The 20,698-nt window shown below is 45.8% G+C and overlaps 1 pseudogene; it reads left to right on the top strand.

Moving 5' to 3' along the window:
- On the top strand, positions 10,177–11,115 carry ORNANAV1R-PS4053 (vomeronasal 1 receptor ornAnaV1R-ps4053 pseudogene; annotated as a pseudogene).

The following is a 20,698-nucleotide window of genomic DNA, read 5'->3' as shown; positions in this document are numbered from 1 at the left end:
AGTAAGGCCATTAGATTGGGTCTTTTCCTGAAAAGAAGAGGTTATTGCTGCCTTTTTCCCTCTCTCGACCCCTGAGGCACAAACTCTGACCCATAAGCACTCTCACCCAGAAATAAATTCACACACACACACACACACATACACACACATAATATCCTTAGGACTCTAGCAAGCCAATTACCATCTCATTTCATCCCCCACCAGAATTAACTAAGTCCCCCAACAGTTCACTGGATTCAACTATTCCCAAATCTCCATAAGAAAGATCCATTTTTTAATATTCTTAACAATTGCATCAAAGGCTTTGAATAGATTTGAACAATATTTCACGCTGCAGTTTTATCTTAAAGAATCCACTTCTCCCTATTTCCTTCTCCCCTGTTTACCCTGGGCTTCAGCAGGTGTGTAATAACTTCACTAATGTCCCTTGAATCTAGTTCCTTCTCAGTCCTTGTTGTCAACATCTGTTTAATCCTCATTGAATATCCATTTCAACTGTTTCTTATTCCTCCTGTTGATCTGCTTCTACATATCATAACATCCTAAGGTCATGATGCCAGCTCCCGAAAAAGGATTTTATTTCTCCTCAATACTTTCCAATTAACTCAAAAATTGTTAATCTAATTTGAAGAAATTACAGGCAATCTGGTCATACCACAGCCTGATCATCCTGCCTCTGTTCATCATCTATTCCACTGGTTTAATTTCTAGATTTGATAGAAGCCTCATTCTGACTACTGATGACAATCCAACTGCTTAAAGAGTGATTTGATAAATTAATTATGCCATTAATTCATTCAATCATATTTATTGTGCCCTTACTGTGTGCAAAGCTTACTGTGTACTAAGCACTTGGATTGTACAGTTCGGCAACAGATAGAGACAATTTCTGCCCAACAACAGGCTCACAGTCTAAAAGGGGAACACAGACCACAAAACAAAACAAAATAAGTAGTCAAGATAAATAGAATCATAGATATATATATATATATATATATATACATCATTAACAAAATAGAGTAATGAATAATATATACAAATATGCACAAGTGCTGTGGGGAGGGGAAGGGGGTAGAGCAGAAGGAGGGAGTAGGGGGAATGAGTAGGAAAGGAGGGGTAGAGGGAAAGGGAGGGCTCAGTCTGGGAAGGCCTCCTGGAGGAGGTGAGTTCTCAGTAGGGCAATGTGTGTGAATATTGGATGTGAGTATTCTTTTTATCTTTTTAATAATATGTTTAGAACATATTTACATTCACTTCTGAACTGTACCAGGAACTACATGACTGAGTCAAAGACAGGATTCGTTTTGTACCTGAACTCTAGTTTCTGTTCGTTGATCTTGAATTGGTGCAACCTTGCTTTGTTATAAAACCTTATTCAGTTCAGATTGATATTTATGATTTTACTTAATGCTTGGCCCAACTTTAACCTTTTACAAAATGCTTTTTAAATCGTATTTCTTATATAGCCTAGAAGTCTCTATGACTTTTTTTCTGGTATGTCCTGGGGTCTTGTGATTGAACACATGGGGGGACAGAAAACTTTCTGAGATTGGCTGTCCCTTTAGTCATAAGTCAGTACTACATAGAAAATGGCATCCAATGATGCAGGCCAGATTGGAGTGATATAATAACAGTGAACAATTATGGCATTTGTCCTGGAATTGTGGTGGAGAATGAGCACAGAGTGTTCTAGGAGTGGTGTTAGCTCTGTGGAGTTCGGAGTCATGCTACACTACTGAAAAGGATGAAAGAGAAAGAGAAAGAGAGATCATTCATTCATTCAATAGTATTCATTGAGCGCTTACTATGTGCAGAGCAGTGTACTAAGCATTTGGAATGTACAATTCGGCAACAGATAGAGACAATCCTGCCCAATAACAGGCTTACAGCCTAAAGAGGGAAGACAGACAGCAAAGCAAAACAGAACAAAACAAAATATCATCAAGATAAATAGAATCATGGAGATATACACATCATTAACAAAAGGTATAGGGGAATAAATAATAGATACAAATGAGCACAGCGCTGAGGGGAGAGGAAGGGAGGAGAGGGGAGGAGCGGAGGGTGGGATGGGGATGGGAGAGGAGGGGGAGCAGAGGGAAACAGGGGGAGCTCAGTCTGGGAAGACCTTTTGGAGAAGAAGGCCTCTTGGAGAGAAAGCAAGCTCAGTATCCCACAGGCACTGTAAGTACATCTGACAACTAGGATTACTCTCCAGTAATCTGTTTTAGTTGTCAGAAACCTGCACTAAACAGTGCCTGGCTTTGGAATCCAGATTTTAAGTGAAATGTACATGACTTTGCCCCAAGATGGGAAGTGAGAGTGGCCTCTCAGGATTGTGGCTGGGGAAATAATTGATTTATCAGTCACATTCATTAAGCCCTTACTGTGGGCAGACCACTGTACTAAGTGTTTGGGAGAGTATAATTAGCAGCTGATAGACACGTTCCCTGCCCACTTTGAGTTACGGTCAAGAGGGGAGACAGACATTAATGTAATTGAATTATAGATTTGTATAAAAGTGCCATGATCTTGAGGGAGAAATGAATAAAGTGTTAAAATCCAAGTTCAAGAGTGGCTTCTATTTCTACTTTTGCATTTAATGCCAGAGCCAAGAATCAGAAGAAAAAAAACTGGGTTTGTCTCACCCCACCCTCACACACCCTACCTCCAAATCCCAAACTGGCCACTTGGATCTAAGCCTACAGTAGTGACCTTTCCATCAAAAGTGAGATATGGGTATAGTAGGATAGCTTTTCTAGAAGTGGAATTGTGTCTCACTGAATGGTGTCCAGGCTGCTACAGTTACATTAATCCCCAACTGTGCTTTCACTGTCACCTGTCACCACCGAAACATTCTTCTAGTCAAGCTCAAATTGTTTGAGATGAATCACTTTCTTCTTCTCCCTTTGATCTCAGTCCTGTGTCTAATTGCTGACCAATTCAGCAAGATGCCAAGCAAATCCCATACAGGGTCTCTGATAATAGCAATAATAATAATCATGGTATTTTTAAGTGCTTATTATGTGCCAGGCATCTTACTAAGTACTGGGGTGAATACAAGGAAATCAGGTTGGACAGAGTCCCTCTCCTGCATGGGGCTCACAGTCTTAAATCCCATTTTGCAGATGAGGTAACTGAGTCAGAGAAGTGAAGTGACTTGCCCAAGGCAACCCAGCAGACAGGTGGCAGAGCCAGGATTATAACCAATGACCTTTTAACTCCCAGCCCCATGACCTGTCCACTAAGCCATTCTACTTCCCTTCTCTGATCCATCCCGCAAACATTTTATGGCAATAACAACCGACCAATAATTATCTAAAGCAATCCAACCAACAATAAAATATGTCTTTGTGGTTTTGAAGTCCCCATCTTTTTCCAGATAATGCCAATGCCTTTTCTTTCCTGGACCAGGTGATCTGCCCGGAGTACACCCCTTATCCTGATGTTTTCATATCCCAGCTCAGGCTGAAGGTAACTCCAATGATCACTTACTTGGGATTATCTGTTAAGGCAGAGTGCCCCATTGCCATCCCTGACATCCTGTAAAATCCTTGGAAGGTTCAATCCTAAACAAATGATTGCTAGTCAGAAAAGGTCCAGCCTGGTCAGGTACTCAGACACAGTTGGTAAAATCTGAAACAACTCCTTCATGATCATACTCCATATCACAAAATGACCCTTCTGTTGCGACTGCCTAAATCCTAGGAATCCAAGTCCTAGAGAAGCATCATGGTTTAGTAGATAGGGCCCAAGCCTGAGAGTCAGAAAGACCTACATTTTAAAGGATTAGAATCATATGTCTCCTGTATGACCTTGGACAAGTCACGTCATTTCTCTGGTCAAGTCACTTTTCTGTATTGTTTTTGTTTGGTTCTGTTTTGCTTTGCTGTCTGTGTCCCCTGTTTAGACTGTGAGCCCATCATTGGGCAGGGATTGTCTCTATCTGTTGCCAAATTGTACATTCCAAGCGCTTAGTACAATGCTCTGCACATAGAAAGCGCTCAATAAATACTACTGAATGAATGAATGGGCCTCAGATACCTCATCTGTAAAACGGGAATTGGGATTAAGACTGTGAAGGATTGTGTCCAACCTGATTAACTTGCATCTACGTCAGCACTTAGAATAGTGCTTGGCACACAGTAAGCACTTAACAAGTACTATAATAATAATTACTATGGTAATAATAAGGCTTTCCTGAATCTCTTCAGAAGAAAACACAATTGTGATAAGCAAGTATACGGAATTTTTCTTTGACATTGATTTTATTTGTAGTGCTTGTCATTGAAATCTCCCTCCCTGTGTTGTACTGCAACCTTATCTGATATAAGGTTCTTTTCTACAGTTAACTCTTATTAGACATTTTAATGTTAATGTAAGCTCACTGTGGGTAGGGAATATGTGTACCAATTTATTTCTACTGTAATCCTCCAAACACTTAGTACAGTGCTTTGCATATAATAAATATTCATAAATACCATTGATTGATTTGATTGATTACATGGGTCTAAATGAAAAAGTACAATTCTCCATTTAAATAACACCTGAATCCTGTTCAACTTCATGTTTCTCCACTTTGCTCTATCCTGTCTTTACATTGTCTCATTTATCTGCTTGTCAGTGCTCCCTAATGCAAATGTCCTCTTTTTCCTTAGCTGGTTGGATTTCTGCATAAATCGATGTATCCTTATTTTCTTCCATTATTCCACTCCCTCTCAAAATGTATTCTTACTTCCAGCAAACACTACCATTAAGGTGTCTTTTTAAAATAACTTTGGGTTTCCCTGTGATGCCCTGCATCTCACACAAATTCCTTAAACTCTCTTGATTTCCCACTTGTGTTACCCCTCCAAGTGTCTCCTAAGTTTAATGGTAAAATTGATCAACCCATCAATCAGTGGTATTTATTGAGCACTTACTGTATGCAGAGTACTGTGCTATGCACTTGGGTGAGGACAATACAACCTTCTACAGTGGGAGAATGAATACTGGCCCTGGCTCCAGAGGTGTGTGGACTACTGGTAAATCAAGGGTCTGTGTCCACATGTCCACCCAGACACTTCCTGGCAGTTTAGCTTGGGCTGAGATTAATTTGATAATATTCATTTAATCGTATTTGTTAAGTAATTACTGTGTGCCAGGCACTGTACTAAGCGCTGGGGTATATACAAGATAATCAGGTTGGATATAGTCCATGTCTCACATGGGGCTCACAGCTCACAGTCAGATTTTACACGAGGTAACTAAGGCACAGAGATATGAAGTGACATTCCAAACATCACAAAGCCAACAAGAGGCAGAGCTGGGATTAGAAACCAGGTCCTCTGACTCCCAAGCATGCACCTTTTCCACTTGGTCAGGCTGCTTCTATCCTTACGCTCCCTCTAGATTGGGACAATTACCGTGCCATGCACAGAGGCAGGATCGTTCTGTGCCCTCAGCAGCTCCAGATACAATGTCCTGCTTTTATGATGGCACCAAGGAATGTTCTCCAAGATTTAATCCCTAGAGTTGAGCTGAAGTCTCTTAGAGGCCTCAGATCTTCTCCATGGCACCTTTCAATTGCCCCTTCAACTTCTAGCCCTCCTTTTTCTTTTCCTGTAACTGTACAGTCATCAGCTTCAGAGCTATCATCAACCTACTCATGACTGCCTGCTGGACCACCGAAACATCATGGAGGACCTGACCCTCTTCCTTTAAGGTTGTGATGTCAGTCAGTGATATTTATTAAACACTTAACTGTGTTTGGGAGAGGACAATAGAACAATATACCAGACACATTACCTTCTCATAATTTAGAGGAAGAGAGAGACATGAATATAAATAAATAACACCTATGTACTTAACTGCTGTGGAGCTGGGAAAGGAGAAATTTAGGACACGCTGAAGGAAGAGGAAGAAAAGGAAAAGAGGGTTTAGTCAGGAAAGGCCTCTTGAAGGAGATGTGCCTTCAGTAAGGTTTTGAAAGTGGGGTAGAGTGGTTGTCTGTCAGATTAGAGGCAGGAAGGTGTTCCAGGCTGGAGGCAACGTGTGGGTGAGAGGTTGGTGGAAGATAGACAAGATCGAGATACAGTGAGAAGATTATTCATTCAATCATTCAGTGGCATTTATTGAATACTTACCGTGTGCAGAGCACTGTACTAAGCTCTTGGAAAATACAGTTCAGCAATAAAGAGAGATAATCTCTGCCCACATTAGGCATACAGTCTAGAAGGGGGAAGACAGACATCAAAACAAATAAACAGTCATCAATATAAATAATTACAGAAATATACACACTGAAACAAGTAAACAGGTATCAATATAAATAAATATAATTATAGATATATTCATATATACGTAGGTTAGCGTTAGAGGAGTGAGGTGTGTGGTCTGGGTTGTAGTAGGAGAGTGCTTAGGTGAGGTAGGAGTGGGTACGTTGATTAAGTGCTTTGAAAGCAATGGTGAGGAGTTTCTATTTGCTGCAGAGGAAGATGGGCACCCATTGGAATTTCTTGAGGAGTGGGGAAACATGCCCTGAACGTTTTTGTGGAAAAAGATCTGGTCAGCAGAGTGAAGTATGGACTGGAGTGGGGAGAGACAGGTGGCTGGGAGGTGAGCAAAGAGGCTAATAGAGGTAATCGAAGCAAGATCAGATAAGTGGTTGTACCAATGTGGTAGCAGTTGGATGGAGAGGAAAGGGAGGAAGTCCACTGTCTCCTACTCTGTCCTAATCCTCCTCGACCTCTCAGCTGCCTTTTAAAATGTCGACCATCTCTTCCTCCTCAACATATTATCCAACCTGGCTTCATGGACTATGTCCTCTCCTCGTTCTCCCCATCTATCTGTCTGTTCATTCTCAGTCTCGTTCATGGGCTCCTCCTCCCCCTCCCATCCCCTAACTGTAGGGGTTCCTCAAGAGTCAGTTCTTGGTCCCCTTCTGTTCTCCATCTATACTCACTCCCTTGGTGAAGTCATTCACTCCCACGGCTTCAACTATCATCTCTAAGCAGATGACATCCAAATCTACCTCTCCTCCCCTGTTCTCTCTCTCTCCCTCCAGGCTCTTATCTACTCGTGCTTTCAGGACATCTTCAGGTGTCCTCTCACCACCTAAAACTCAACATGTCCAAGACTGAGTTCCGTATCTTTCCTCCCAAACCCTGTCCTCTCCCTGACTTTCCCATCACTGTGGACGGCACTACCATCCTTCCCATCTCACAAGCCTGCAACCTCAGTGTCATCCTTGACTTCACTCTCATTCACCCCACACATCCAATCCATCACTGAAACCTGCTAGTCTCACCTTCACAACATCGCCAAGATCTGCCCTTTCCTCTCCACCCAAACAGCTACCTTGCTGGTACAATCTCTCATTATATCCCGACAGGACTAATAATGATAATAATAATCTTGGTATTTGTTAAGCGCTTACTATGTTCACAGCACTGTTCTAAGTGCTGGGGTAGATACAGGGTAATCAGGTTGTCCCAAGTGAGGCTCACAGTCTTAATCCCCATTTTACAGATGAGGTAACTGAGGCACTGAGAAGTTAAGTGACTTGCCCACAATCACACAGCTGACAAGTGGCAGAGCTGGGATTCAAACCCACGACCTCTGAGTCCCAAGCCCATGCTCTTTCCACTGAGCCACGCTGACTACTGCATCCTCCTTTCTGATCTCCCAACCTCCTGTCTCTCCCCGCTTCTGTCTCTACTTCACTTCTCTGCCCAGATTATCTTCTTGCAGAAATTCTCTGGGCATGTCACTTCCCTCCTAAAAAATCTCCAGTGGTTGCCTATCAACCTTTGCAGGAAGCAAAAACTCCACACTCTTGGCTTCAAAGCTCTCTATCACCTTGCCCCCTCCTACCTTACCTTTCTTCTCCCCTCCTACAGCGCAGCCCACACACTCTGCTCCTCCACCACTAACCTCCTCACTGTGCTTTGTTCCCTCCTGTCCTGCCATTGACCCCTGGCCCTCGTCCTACCTCTAGCCTGGAATGCCCTCCCCCCTCATATTCTCCAAACTAACTCTCTTCTCCTCTTCAAAGCCCTACTGAGAGCTCATGTCCTCCAGGAGACTTTCCCAGACTGAGCCCTCCCTTTCCTTCTCCTCCTCCTCCCCTCCCCATTGCCCCAATCCCTCCCTCTGCTTTACCTCCTTCCCCTTCCTTCAGCACTTCTATATATTTGTACATATTTATTGCTTTATTCATTTTATTAATGATGTGCATTTATCTATGGTTCCATTTATCTCTTTTGACGGTAGTGATGCCTGACAACTTGTTTTATTTTGTTGTCTGTCTCCCCCTTCTAGACTGTGAGCCCGTTGTTGGGTAGGGATTGTCTCTATCTGTTGCTGAATTGTACTTCCCAAGCGCTTAGTACAGTGCCCTGCACACTAAGTAAGTGCTCAATAAATACCACTAAATGAATGAATTAATGAAAGGATTTTAGCCATGTTGCGAAGGTGGAACAAACAGGACTTAATAGTGGATTGAATATGCAAGTTGAATGAGAGAAAGGAGCCAAGGATAACACCAAGGTTATGGGCTTGTGGAACAGAAAGGGTGACGGTGCTGTCTACAGTGATGGAGGAATCATGGGGAAGACAGGGTTTTGATGGAAAGATTAAAAACTTCTGTTTTAAACATGTTAAGTTTGCACTGAAAGGAGGCCAGCCAAATAGAGATGTTTCAAGGCAGAAGAAAATGTGAGACTGCAGAGAGGGAGAGAGATTAGGGATGGAGATGTAAATTGGGTATCATCTGCATAGAGGTTGCATTTGAAGTCATAGAAGCAAATGCATTCTCCAAGGAAGTGGGTGTAGATGGAGAATAGAAGAGGACCCAGTACTGAACCATGAGGGACACCCAGAGTTAGGGAGTGGGAAGCAGAGGAGGAGCCCACGAAAGAGACCAAGACTGAGCATCCAGAAAGATAGAAGGAAAACCAGTTCCATGCACCAGTTCCATGCACGTGGCCTCCTTTTCCTCCAAGAGGACTCATCCTTTCCAGGAATGCTTGAAATATAATGCCCCTTTCTGTCCTTGCTGTTCTCATTAATGACAAAACTGGTGAGTAAAACTCAGTAAGTATCTCCTCAGGCCTCAGACCACCTCTTGACTACTTTTGGCCCCTTTTTGGAGCCTCTTTAGGTAGTAGGTTGACATTTCATCTGATCTCCTGGGGTGTCTTGGGCCCTTGAAAAGCCCACCCCATCCCAAATATATTTGACAATAAACTCACCACTGAAGATCCTGGCCTGCAGGGCTGGTGGTCAGCCTGTGGTCTTGGCCATCCTCACCGGGTGATCAGTTCAGAGTCTGGGTCTTACATTTCCAGATCTTGCTGACAGTCCAAGATTTTAGTCCAGATTCTCAGTGTACCCTCCTCTGGTCCAGGAAGAGGAGTCCATGGTTCCAGCAAGCAGGACTTGATTGCCAAATGGAGTATTTCAGCAGGCTACCTGTCCCGGGATAAAGCCTGTCATTAAATCCCATCACTTCTCCCTGTCTTCAAGGTACTCCACCAAGGTAGTGGCCTTGTAGATTTGGTTGCTCAACCTGTCTACCCAGTCTACTTCTCTCTTGTCTCTGATCAGATTTATCTTGTCTCTTATCCAGTCCTTCCAGCATAGGGAGCATTTCATTCCACAATGATTTGATCTTCATGTAGTCTGAAGCAGTATGCCATAATATGCATATGAATCCTTTTGCTCTCAACATTTCATTCCCAACAGCATTATCTCTTACATACTTTTTAGATACTTATTTTGTGCAAAATACTGTGCGAAATGTTGGGGGGAAAGTTCATGGATCATATAGATGGGGGCCTTGCAACCTTAGAGATGGAGTAGCCTCCAGTGATCATGGATGAGTCACATTGCTACCACTGTTTGAATACTCCCTGGTTGCAACAGGGGCTTTTGTGAGCCATGGTTGAGAGTTGTGGGTAATAATGTTTAGGCCCATATGTTGAAACTGTCAAAAGTATTTTGGTGCCAGTGGTTGATAAAATTAGATCGTGAAATAACTGAGTAAACGAGACCATTTCCTACCAATGTGACTGAGATACTCAATCATATTGCCTCCTTTCTTTGTTTTCTTTTCAACTCCAGGAACTAATTCTCAAAGTCTCTCGTCCATCCTGCTTCTTCCAGTGGAACTGTGGAAATTTGTATCAGCAAGTGATGACCACTGATGTGGCTTAAGGAGTCTGTTTCCTCTCCCAAACTGGAGTGGGTATCATGGGGAATTCTCTCCTCATCACACTCTACCTCACCTCATTCCTTCTGGGCTCCAAACCAAAGCCCACAGACCTGACCATCATCCACCTGGCCCTGGTCCACACTGTGATGCTTCTTACAAGGTAGATCATCACAACAGCAGGGATATTGGGGCTGCAACTTGTACGGAATGATACGGAGTGTAAATTATTTGCCTATGTCTACCGCATCACCTGGGGCCTCTCCATCTGTACCTCCTCCCTCCTGAGCGTCGTCCAGGCCATCACCATCAGTCCTAGCACCTCCCATCTCTTCCATCTCAAGGTTCAGATCCCAAACATCATCTTCCTGGTCTTAGCCATCTTGTGGATTCCCAACACACTGTTAAGCACCACCCTTCTCTTCCAAATGGTCATCTCCCACAGTACAACTGGCATTGATACCAATTGTTACATGGAGCCTTTAAACACTCCTCCAGGAGCTGGTTATCACCTTCATGGCTCTCCATAATGTCCTCTCTCTGGGCCTCATGAGCTGTTGTACTGCTACATGGTTCTACTCCTGCACCGACATAGGTGCCAGATCCAGCATCTCCACAGCCCCCGCCAAGCCCCTGAAACCTCGCACGAGAGTCGAGCCACCCAGACCACTGCGATGCTTGAGAGCTGCTTTGTAGTCTTTTACTGTGGAGACCTTGTATTTTCCCTGTTTCTAGGGACATCCATGAAGGACAATGCCACCCTCTTGAATGCTAGCATGTTTATGGTCAGTGGATTTGCCACTGTCAGCCCCTTTGTGTTGCTCACCTGTGACACAAGAGTCATCAAGTTCCTAGGTGATTTTTTGGGGAATAAGACCCTTAAATCTTCTCAGACAACACTGTTATCTGCAAGCCCACTTTGATTCGGGAACCCAAGTGAAGATCTTGTTTCCCAAGCAATGAGATATTAGAAGAACAATATCATCATTAAACGAAAGACATTCCTCGCCCCAGACCCTGGAGATAATCAGGGCTTCACTGTGAGATGAGAAGTTGTGGCACTGAGAATTTCTACTCCAGACATCTCTCCTCTGGAAATTTTCCCAGTCTCTTGGCTATGATCCCCCCAATAGCTCTAGCAACTCCCACAGTGCTTTGCTATATCTTTCTGTAATATCCTTTGGTTGGATCGGTCCTCCATTCATCTTTACGTGAGATGCAGAGCCACCCAGTGGAAAGAGCAGGGGACTGGGATTCATAGGCCCTGGGTTCCAATCCCAGCTCTACTACATGTCTTCCGTGTGACCTTGAGGAAGTCATTTACTTCACTGTAGCTCCATTCCCTCAACTGTAAAATGGGAATTCCATCCCTTTTCTCCCTCCTACTTAGACTGTGTGTCCCCTGTAGGACAAAGATTGTGCCCAACTTGAATAATTTTTATCTACCCCACTTCATAGGACAGTGCCTGACACCTTGGTAGTACTCAACAAATACTATCATCATTTTTTTAAAAAGGTTATCATCATTATTATTATTATTATCATTATTTAAAAGTCCAGTTGATGTCCATGAAATCTCCAGATTTACATACTCTCTCATTTCTCTTTTTCTTATGGTACTTGTTAAAAACTAACTATGTGCCCCATTGCTTAGTACAGTGCATAATGTACAGTAAGGGCTAAAAAACATGAAATTTATTCATTATCTAACTAGATCACATTTAATCCTGCACTTGGCACATTTTAAGTGTTTTACAACTACTAAAATATCATTTTCATTACTTGGAAGAAGAACGGTGCCTTCACAAAACAATAACAGCTGCATCCTGAAAATTATCTTCCCTTCCCTTTTCTTCAAAAATGCTCAAGCACACAAAGAGATTGCCCATCAACCTCTACATCAAACAGAAAATCCTTACCCATTACTTCAGAGCACTCAATGACCATGCCCTCTCCTACCTTACCTCACTGCTGGCCCACTACAATCCAGCCTCCACACTTCGTTTCTCTCATGCCAAGATATGCACTGTATCTAGACCTCATCGATCTAGCTGCCATCCTCTTGCTCCTATCCTGCCACTGGCTTGTAAAGCCCCCCTTTTCTCTCTAACTCTTCCCACATTCAAAGCCTTATTGAAGGCATATCTCGTTGGCATAGGCTATGTGAATGAAGTGACTCGATGCTCACTTCATTAAATTGGAGCTCAAGACAAAGGAAGACAAGTAGAAGACACTGCCAATAGGTGCCCTGGCAGAACCTGCCTATGGACATACAATATCTCCAGGTACTGTACTAAATATTGAGGTCAGTGGCAGGGTAGGGAGGGAACCGAAGAGGTAGCTCACACCCATTTTATAGTTCTTGTCCTCAAATCAAATGGGGATAGCATTTCAGATGATGAAGTATTTAGCAGGTTAAGGTGTTTGCCAGTGTGTCCTGTATTATGGCACTTCTCTTGATTTCTGTTTGCTGACGAAGAACATACTGGGGCCATAAGATCGTGTGCTCCTTGAGAGCAGGGACTTTGTCTACTTACTCTATTGCACTTTCCAAGCAGCATGACATAATTAATAGAACACAGGCCTGAGAGTCAGCAGGTCATGGATTCTAATCCTGGCCCTGCCATTTGTCTCCTGGGTGACCTTGGGCAAGTCACTTCACATTTCTGGGCCTCAGTTACCTCATCATTAAAATGGGGATTTTACCGCATGGACTGTGGGCTCCATGTGGTATAGGGACCGTGTCCAACCCTATTTTCTTGAATCCACCCCAACACTTAGAACAGTGCCTAGCACAAACTGCTTAACAAATACCATGATAACAATAATAATAATTCTTTAATGGTTTTTAACCTGCTGAGAGAGGGAATGGACAGGGTACAGACATGTGAGGGGGACTAGGAGGGGTAGATAGGTGGCCAGTAGAGAAGAGTAAATACCCTCCTGACTGCGAGCTTTTTCTGGGCATTTAACGTGTCTACCAATTCTGTTGCACTGGCTACTCCCAAGATTGAGTACAGCCATGTCATATCTTTGTCGGGCAGTATAAATTAAATGAAGAAAATATGGGAGAAATGGAATCTCAGCTGATTGTGTTATACAGAGGACACAAAAAGAGATCTTCACAGACTCAACTCAAGATGACAACCAGGAGAACGAGCCAAGTGATTTAGGAGAGTTGCTGGAGTGATGGGAAGAATTACATCCCGGAATCTCAGTGTGGGAAATTTCTTAGTAGAGGGACATTTGCAGCAGCAATTTCTTTCATCTGATTATCTCCAGGGGTTGAAACTAAGCAATCAACTTTCACCTATTAATGAAACTCTGATTATCTCCAGGGGTTGAGACCAATCAATCAGCGGTGTTTACTGAGTGTTTATTGTGTGCAGGGCACTTTACTCTGTGCTTTGGAGAGTACTATAGAGTAAGCAGACACTGTCCCTGCTCTCATGGAGCATATATTCCTGTGGACCAGATATGTTCTTCATCAGGGGCACATAATGGTCTACCATTGTATCCTGAGTGTGATTGTGGAGACACTTCACGAAGTTCCTTAGATGAAAAGGGTTTGTAATAGCTACTGGATTTGTACACATATAAAAAAATTGATAGGAACTGAATGAGAGATGTGAAGATATAAGAGAGGGAAGGGAGTTTTTCAAGAGTCTTGGGCTCTCTGTGGGCTGTTGAATGTGGCACTAGCTTACAGCGGAACAGGAAGTGACTAACCTGGAACTCCCATAATTCTTTGGGACTTGGCTCATTTTCTGGGCGGTGCAGGAAGGGGCAGGTGGAAAACACAAGACATGGTACGATGGGCTGCTGGCTAAACACTGTGGGGAGAGTTTCCAGGTGCTAGGTGGTGGGGAATCAACTTATAGTTTCAAAGTTGCCCATTTACCAAGGGAGTGAAGGTCATTGCTTATTCATTCATTCAATGGTATTTATTGAGTGCTTACTATGTGCAGACCACTGTGCTAAGTGCTTGGAATGTACAGTTCGGCAACAGATAGAGACAATCCCTGCCCAATGACAGACTCACAGTCTAAACAGGGCAAACAGACAGCAAAGCAAAACAGAATAAAACAAAAACAAGACAACATAATCAAGATAAATAGAATCAAGGAGATAAACACCTTAGTAACTAAATAGGGTAATAACTAATATATACAAATATGGTGCAGAGGGAAAGGGGGGCTCCTTTGGGAAGGCCTCCTGGAGGAGGTGAGCTCTCAGTAGGGCTTTGAAGAGGGGAAGAGAGTTAGTTTGGCAGGCGTGAGGAGGGAGGGCATTCCAGGACAGCAGTAGGACGTGGGCCAGGGGTCAACAGCGGGATAGGCATGAATGGGGGACTGTGAGGAGGTAAGTGGCAAAGGAGCGTTGTGAACGAGGTGGGCAGTAGAAAGAGAGAAGGGAGGTGAGGTATGAGGGGGCAAGGTGATGGAGAACTTTGAAGCCAAGAGTGAGGAGTTTTTGTTTCGTGAGAAGGTCGATAGGCAACTACTGGAGGTTTTTGAGGAGGGGAGTTACATGCCCAGAGCGTTTCTATAGCAAGATGATCCGGGCAAAGGAATGAAGAATAGACTGGAGTGGGGAGAGACAGGAGGAAGGGAGATCTGAGAGGAAGCTGACATAATAATCCAGTCGCGATATTATGAGAGCTTGTACCAGCACGATAGCAGTTTGGACGGAGAGGAAACGGTAGATCTTGGCGATATTATGAAGGTGAGTCCTGCAGGTGTTGGGGACAGATTGGATGTGTGGGGTGAATGAGAGAGCTGAGTCAAGGACGACACCAAGGTTGCAGTTCTGTGAGACTGGAAGGGTGGTCATGCTGCAGTGACAGGGAAGTCAGGGAGAGGACAGGGTTTGGGAGGAAAGATAAGGAGCTCAGTTTTAGACATGTTGAGTTTTAGGTGGCAGGCAGACATCCAGGTGAAGACGTCCTGGAGGCAGGAGGAGATACGAGACTGGAGGGAGGAGGAGAGAACAGGAGAGGAGATGCAGATTTGGCTTTCATCTGCGTAGAAATGATAGTTGAAGCCGTGAGAGCGAATGAGTTCACCAAGGGAGTAAGTATAGATGGAGAACATAGGAGGGCCAAGAACTGACCCTTGAGGAACCCCTAAAGTTAGTGGATGGGAGGGAGAGGAGGAGCACGCGAAGGAGATCGAGAATGAATGGCCAGAAAGGTAAGAGGAGAACCAGGAGAGGATGGAGTCCGTGAAGCCAAGGTGAGATATGGTGTGGAGGAGAAGGGGATGGTCGACAGTGTCAAAGACAACTGAGCGGTCGAGGAGGATTGGATATGGCAAGAAGGAGGTCATAGGTGACCTTTGAGAGGCAGTTTCGGTAGAGTAGAGGGGATGGAAGCCAGATTGGAGGGGGTCCAGGAGAGAGCTGGAATTGAGGAATTCAAGGCAGCGAGTGTAGAAGACATGTTCTAGGAGTTTGGAAAGGAAGGGTAGGAGGGAGATAGGATGAAAACTGTAAGGGGAAGTGGGGTCGAGAGAGGGTTTCTTTTAGAATGGGGTAGACATGGCCATGTTAGAAGGCAGAGGAAGAAGCCATTGTAGAGTGAGTGGTTAAACATATAAGTTAAGGTGGGAAGGAGGAAAGGGGCAATAGTTTTTTAAGGTGAGCAGGAATGGGGTCCGAAGCAAAGGTGGAGGGGGTGGCACTTGCGAGGTGGGAGGAGTTGTCCTCTGAGGATACTGCAGGGAAGGAGTGGAAAGTAGGGGAGAGGGTTGGGAGCTGGGGGGGGAGAGGAATGGAGAAGGGAGAGGGGTGACTTTGGGGAGCACAGACCTGATTGTATTAATTTTCGTAATCAAGTAGGTGGCCAGATGGTTGCGGGTGAGGGATGGGGGACAGAACGGGGGCCTGAGGAGAGAGTGAAAAGTCCAGAACAATTGGCAGGGATGATGGGTATGGGCGTCAATGATGAAAGAAAAGTAGTTTTGCCTGGTAGAGGAGAGGGCAGAGTTAAGGCAGGAAAGGATAAACTTGAAGTGAGTAAGATTTGTTTGGTGCTTAGACCTTTGCCAGCAGCGCTCAGCAGCTCGAGCATAAGCGTGAAGGAGGGGGACAGAGACAGAGATTCAGGGCTGTGGGTTAGTGGACTGAGAGCAGCGGAGGGAAAGGGGAGCGAAAGAGTTGAGTTCAGTAGAGATGGTGGAGTTGAGAGCGGTAAACTGACCATCGAAAGTGGGAAGAGAGAATAGGGAGGCTAGGTGGGGTGAAATGCCTTGGGAGAGACGGATGGGGTCAAGAGAGTAGAGGTCTCTGTGGGGGAGCAATACAGATTTGCAGGGGGAGGGAGTGTGAAAGAGGAGGAAGGTGAGAAGGTAATGGTCAGAGAGAGTGATTTCAGAGTTGGTAAGGATGGAGATAGTGCAGCGGTGAGAGAAGATGAGATCGAGGGTGTGACCAGGTTGGTGATTGGGCGAGGTGTGGTGGAGCAGGAGGTTGGAGCAGGAGATTGGCAGAGTCAAAGAGTGATAGCAGGCGGGCAGCAGAGGAGTCACTGGGTACATTCATGTGTATGTTGAAGTCTCTGAGGATTAGAGTGAGCAGGGAGGAGAGAAGGAGGGTGAGAAAGGGGTCAAGGTGGTAAAGAAGTTGGAGGTGAGACCGCGGGGGCGGTAGATGACAGCTACAAGAATCTGGAGGGAGTGACAAAGGCGAATAATATGGGCTTCAAAGGAGGGGAAGGAAGGGGGAGGGGGAATAGTGCGGAAGCGGCATTGGGGTGCGAGAAGGAAGCCCGCCTCTTCCTCTCCCGGTGAGTCTGGGGGGAGTGGGAGAGGAAGAGGCCTCCACTGGAGAGAGCCACAGAAGAGACCGTGTCCTCAGGGATGAGCTAGATCTCCGTAAGGGCGAGGAGGAGGAGAGAGGGGGAAAGGAAAAGGTCAAGAATGAAAGGGAGCTTACCTATAATGGAGTGGGGGTTCCATAGGCCACACTTGGCAGCAGCTGTGGAGGAGGAGGAGGGAAGGGGAAGGGAGCTGGGGGAGGGGAGGGTTTGGATGGGAATGAGATGGCGGTGACCTGGGCAGAGAGAAGGGGATGAGGGGTGGCGATGGGACAGGAAAACTGGGATGGGATTTGGGCAGGGGAGAGGGAAGGGAAGGGGGTGGGAGGAGGGGGTTCAGTGGGGAAGAGCACAAGGGGAAGGGGATGAGGGTTGGCCCTGGTAAAGTGGGATTCTAGGGAGGAGGAGGAGGGGAGGAGGCAGTGGAAAGTGAGGGAAAGAGCAGGGCGGGAGAGAGGAAGGGGAAGGTGAGAATTGGGAAGGGCAGTGGGAAGAGGGGGGTCGGAAGGTCATGGTGAAGTCAGTGAGGTAAGTGACAGCACTGAGAACAGTTAACAATTAACATGCGATAGCAATAATATAATAATAAGATACAGTATAATATTATCAATAAACGGGTGATGCCCAGGGTTGAATGTTGACTTGGCCATGGGTCTATCAAATCAAAGTCAAAAGGTTAGTGGCAAGGAGAGTCCAGAGGCTCAGGCCCAAATGTCTCAGCGGCGGGGGAGGGAGCCCTCTGGATGGCTGATTTGGAGAAGGGTGGAGCTGTTATGGGGGCAGAGGAGAGGAAACTCTTGGGGAGAGGAGTAGATAACCAAGGAACATGGGCGGGGTGCATAGGTGCGGGCTCAGGTAGCAGCTAAAAGTCACACAGTGAGAACAAGGTGTGGACGCAGGAAGGAGCTCAAAGTAACACAGTGAGAACAAGGCCAATGTTGCACGGGGAGGAGGGGAGGGCGGGCGAAATCATTCACCTCTAGACAGAGCACTGGGGAGGAAGGAATGGGGGCTCCCCAAAGGATGGCCGCCTCTGGGTGGGGGTTGGGGGTTGGAGGCAGTTGGGGATGTAATGTCCCATGGCCTTGGGGGATTGGGGAGAGCTGGGGAATACAATGTCCCAGCGCCCGGGGGTTGGGGGTGGGCTGGGGAGCACAACGTCCCACGGCCCGGTGGCTGGGGGAGAGGAGGGAGCACAATGTCCCACGACTCTGGCGGGGGGTGAGAGGGGAGGAGATGGGGAATAAAGTGTCCCACGGTCCAGGTTGGCTACCTGGACAGGCTTCAAAGGGGGTGCTAGACCAGGGGAGTTAGGAAGTAGGAAGGTCAGCGGAGAGATGGGGGATGGTTTGGAAGCTACATGCGGTTCTGGGGGCTGCGGGGCCTGTGGGGGGGTGGGTCTTCGGTGTCGGAGTCCTCAAGCGGGGGTGCAGATGTCGGGGACGGGGAGATGACCATGAGCCCGGAGGCAGGTCACTGAAGTCTGATAGCTCAGGCTTCTCGGGAAGAGAGATCTCAGCGTAACCGTGTCGGTGTCCAGAGGAGACAGATCCAACCAGGAACGGGGGGACCGGCGGTCCAGGGAGCGGCTCCAAGGAAGAGGAGGTCCCAGCGCAATCGTTTTGTCTTCAAAACACCTCAAATCAATATTGTCTTCAAAGCTCTCTATCACCTTGCCCCCTCCTACCTCACCTCCCTTCTCTCGGTCTACAGCCCAGCTCACACACTCCTCTTTTCTGCCACGGCTAACCTCCTCAGTGGGCCTCCTTCTCGCCTGTCACGCCGTCGACCCCTGGCCCAAGTCCTACCTCTGACCTGGAATGCTCTCCTTCCTCACATCTGCCAAACTCTCTTCCTCTCTTCAAAGCCCTACTGAGGACTCACCTTCTCTATGAGGCCTTCCCAATTTGAGCCCTCCCTTTCCCTTTGTTCCTCCTCCCCTCCCCATTGCCCCTTCTCCCTCCCTCTGCTCTACCCCCTTCCCCTCCCCACATCCCTTGTAAGTATTCATTACTCTATTTCATTAATGATATGTATATATCTATGAGTCTATAAATCTATTTATCTATTGCTCTATGTATTTCATTAATGATATGTATATATCTATGAGTCTATCTAGTTTGATGGTACTGGTGCCTGTCTACTAGTTTTGTTTTGTTTTGCTGCCTCCCTCTTCTAGATTGTGAGCCCACTGTTGAGACAATCCCTACCTATTGCCGAATTGTACTTTCCAAGCGCTTAGTACAGTGCTCTGCAAAAGTAAGCTTTCAATAAATACAACTGAATGAATGAATGAATGAATGAATGAATCATCATCATCAATAAATGAATGAATATAAATTGCGGGGTTAAAAGGCATAGCCTCACTGATGGAATGATCTCAAGTCAGCTGGAAAGCTATTCTATGCCCTCATAACTTCATTATTTTACAGTTCTCACTTAAATATCAAATATCATGTAGGAGGATAAATTTTTAAGAAAGACAGATTGGGAAACATGTCCAAAACTGAGCTCCTTATCTTCCCTCCCAAACCCTGTCCTCTTCCTGACTTCCCTGTCACTGTGGACAGTATGACCATCCTTCCCGTCTCTCAAGCCCACAACCTTGGTGTCATCCTTGACTTTGCTCTCTCATTCACCCCACACATCCAATCCGTCACCAACACCTGCCGATTCCACCTTTATAATGTTGCCAAGATCCGCCCTTTCCTCTCCATCCAAACAGCTATCATACTTGTACAAGCTCTCATAATATCCCGGCTGGATTATTGTTTCAACTTTCTCTCGGATCTCCCTTCCTCCTGTCTCTCCCCACTCCCCACTCCAGGATATTCTTCATTCCGCTGCCTGGATCATCTTCCTACAGAAACACTCTGGGCATGTCACTCCCCTCCTTAAAAACCTCCAGTGGTTGCCTATCGACCTCCGCACTAAAGAAAAACTCCTCACTCTGGGCTTCAAGGCTCTCCATCACCTTGCCCCCTACTACATCACCTCCCTTCTCTCTTTCTACTGCCCACCCAGCACGCTCTGCTCCTCTGCCGCTCATCTCTTCACCATCCCCTGTTCACACCTATCCTGCTGCCGTCGACCTCTGGCCCACGTCCTACCGCTGTCCTGGAATGCCTTCCTTCCTCACCTCTGCCAAACTAACTCTTTTCCCCTCTTCAAAGCCCTACAGAGAGCTCACCTCCCCCAAGAGGCCTTCCCACACTGAGCTTCCCCTTTTCCCTCTTCTCCCTCTCTGCTCCCCCTTCACCTCCTTTCAGCTAAGCCCCTTTTCCCCCCTTTCCCTCTGCTCCTACCCCCTCCCTCCCCTCCCCTCAGCACTGTGCTCATTTGTATATATTTTTATTACCCTATTCATTTTGTTAATGAGGTGTACATCCCCTTGATTCTATTTATCGTGATTATGTTGTCTTGTTTTTGTCTGTTTCTCTCCCCCGATTAGACTGTAAGCCCGTCATTGGGCAGGGATTGTCTCTATCTGTTGCCAAATTGTACATTCCAAGCGCTTAGTACAGTGCTCTGCACACAGTAAGCACTCAATAAATACGAATGAATGAATGAATGAATGAATGAATGAATGAATGAATGAATGAATGAAACAAACTCAGGTGCATTCCTCTCTCAACAGATATGGAGCTTCATTCACGAACTACTGCACCACATCATTTGGGAGCCCCCCTCAA

This window comes from Ornithorhynchus anatinus, chromosome 8 (genome assembly GCF_004115215.2).
Source record: "Ornithorhynchus anatinus isolate Pmale09 chromosome 8, mOrnAna1.pri.v4, whole genome shotgun sequence".
NCBI lineage: Eukaryota > Metazoa > Chordata > Mammalia > Monotremata > Ornithorhynchidae > Ornithorhynchus > Ornithorhynchus anatinus.
This window is presented reverse-complemented; position numbering and strand designations above follow the sequence as displayed.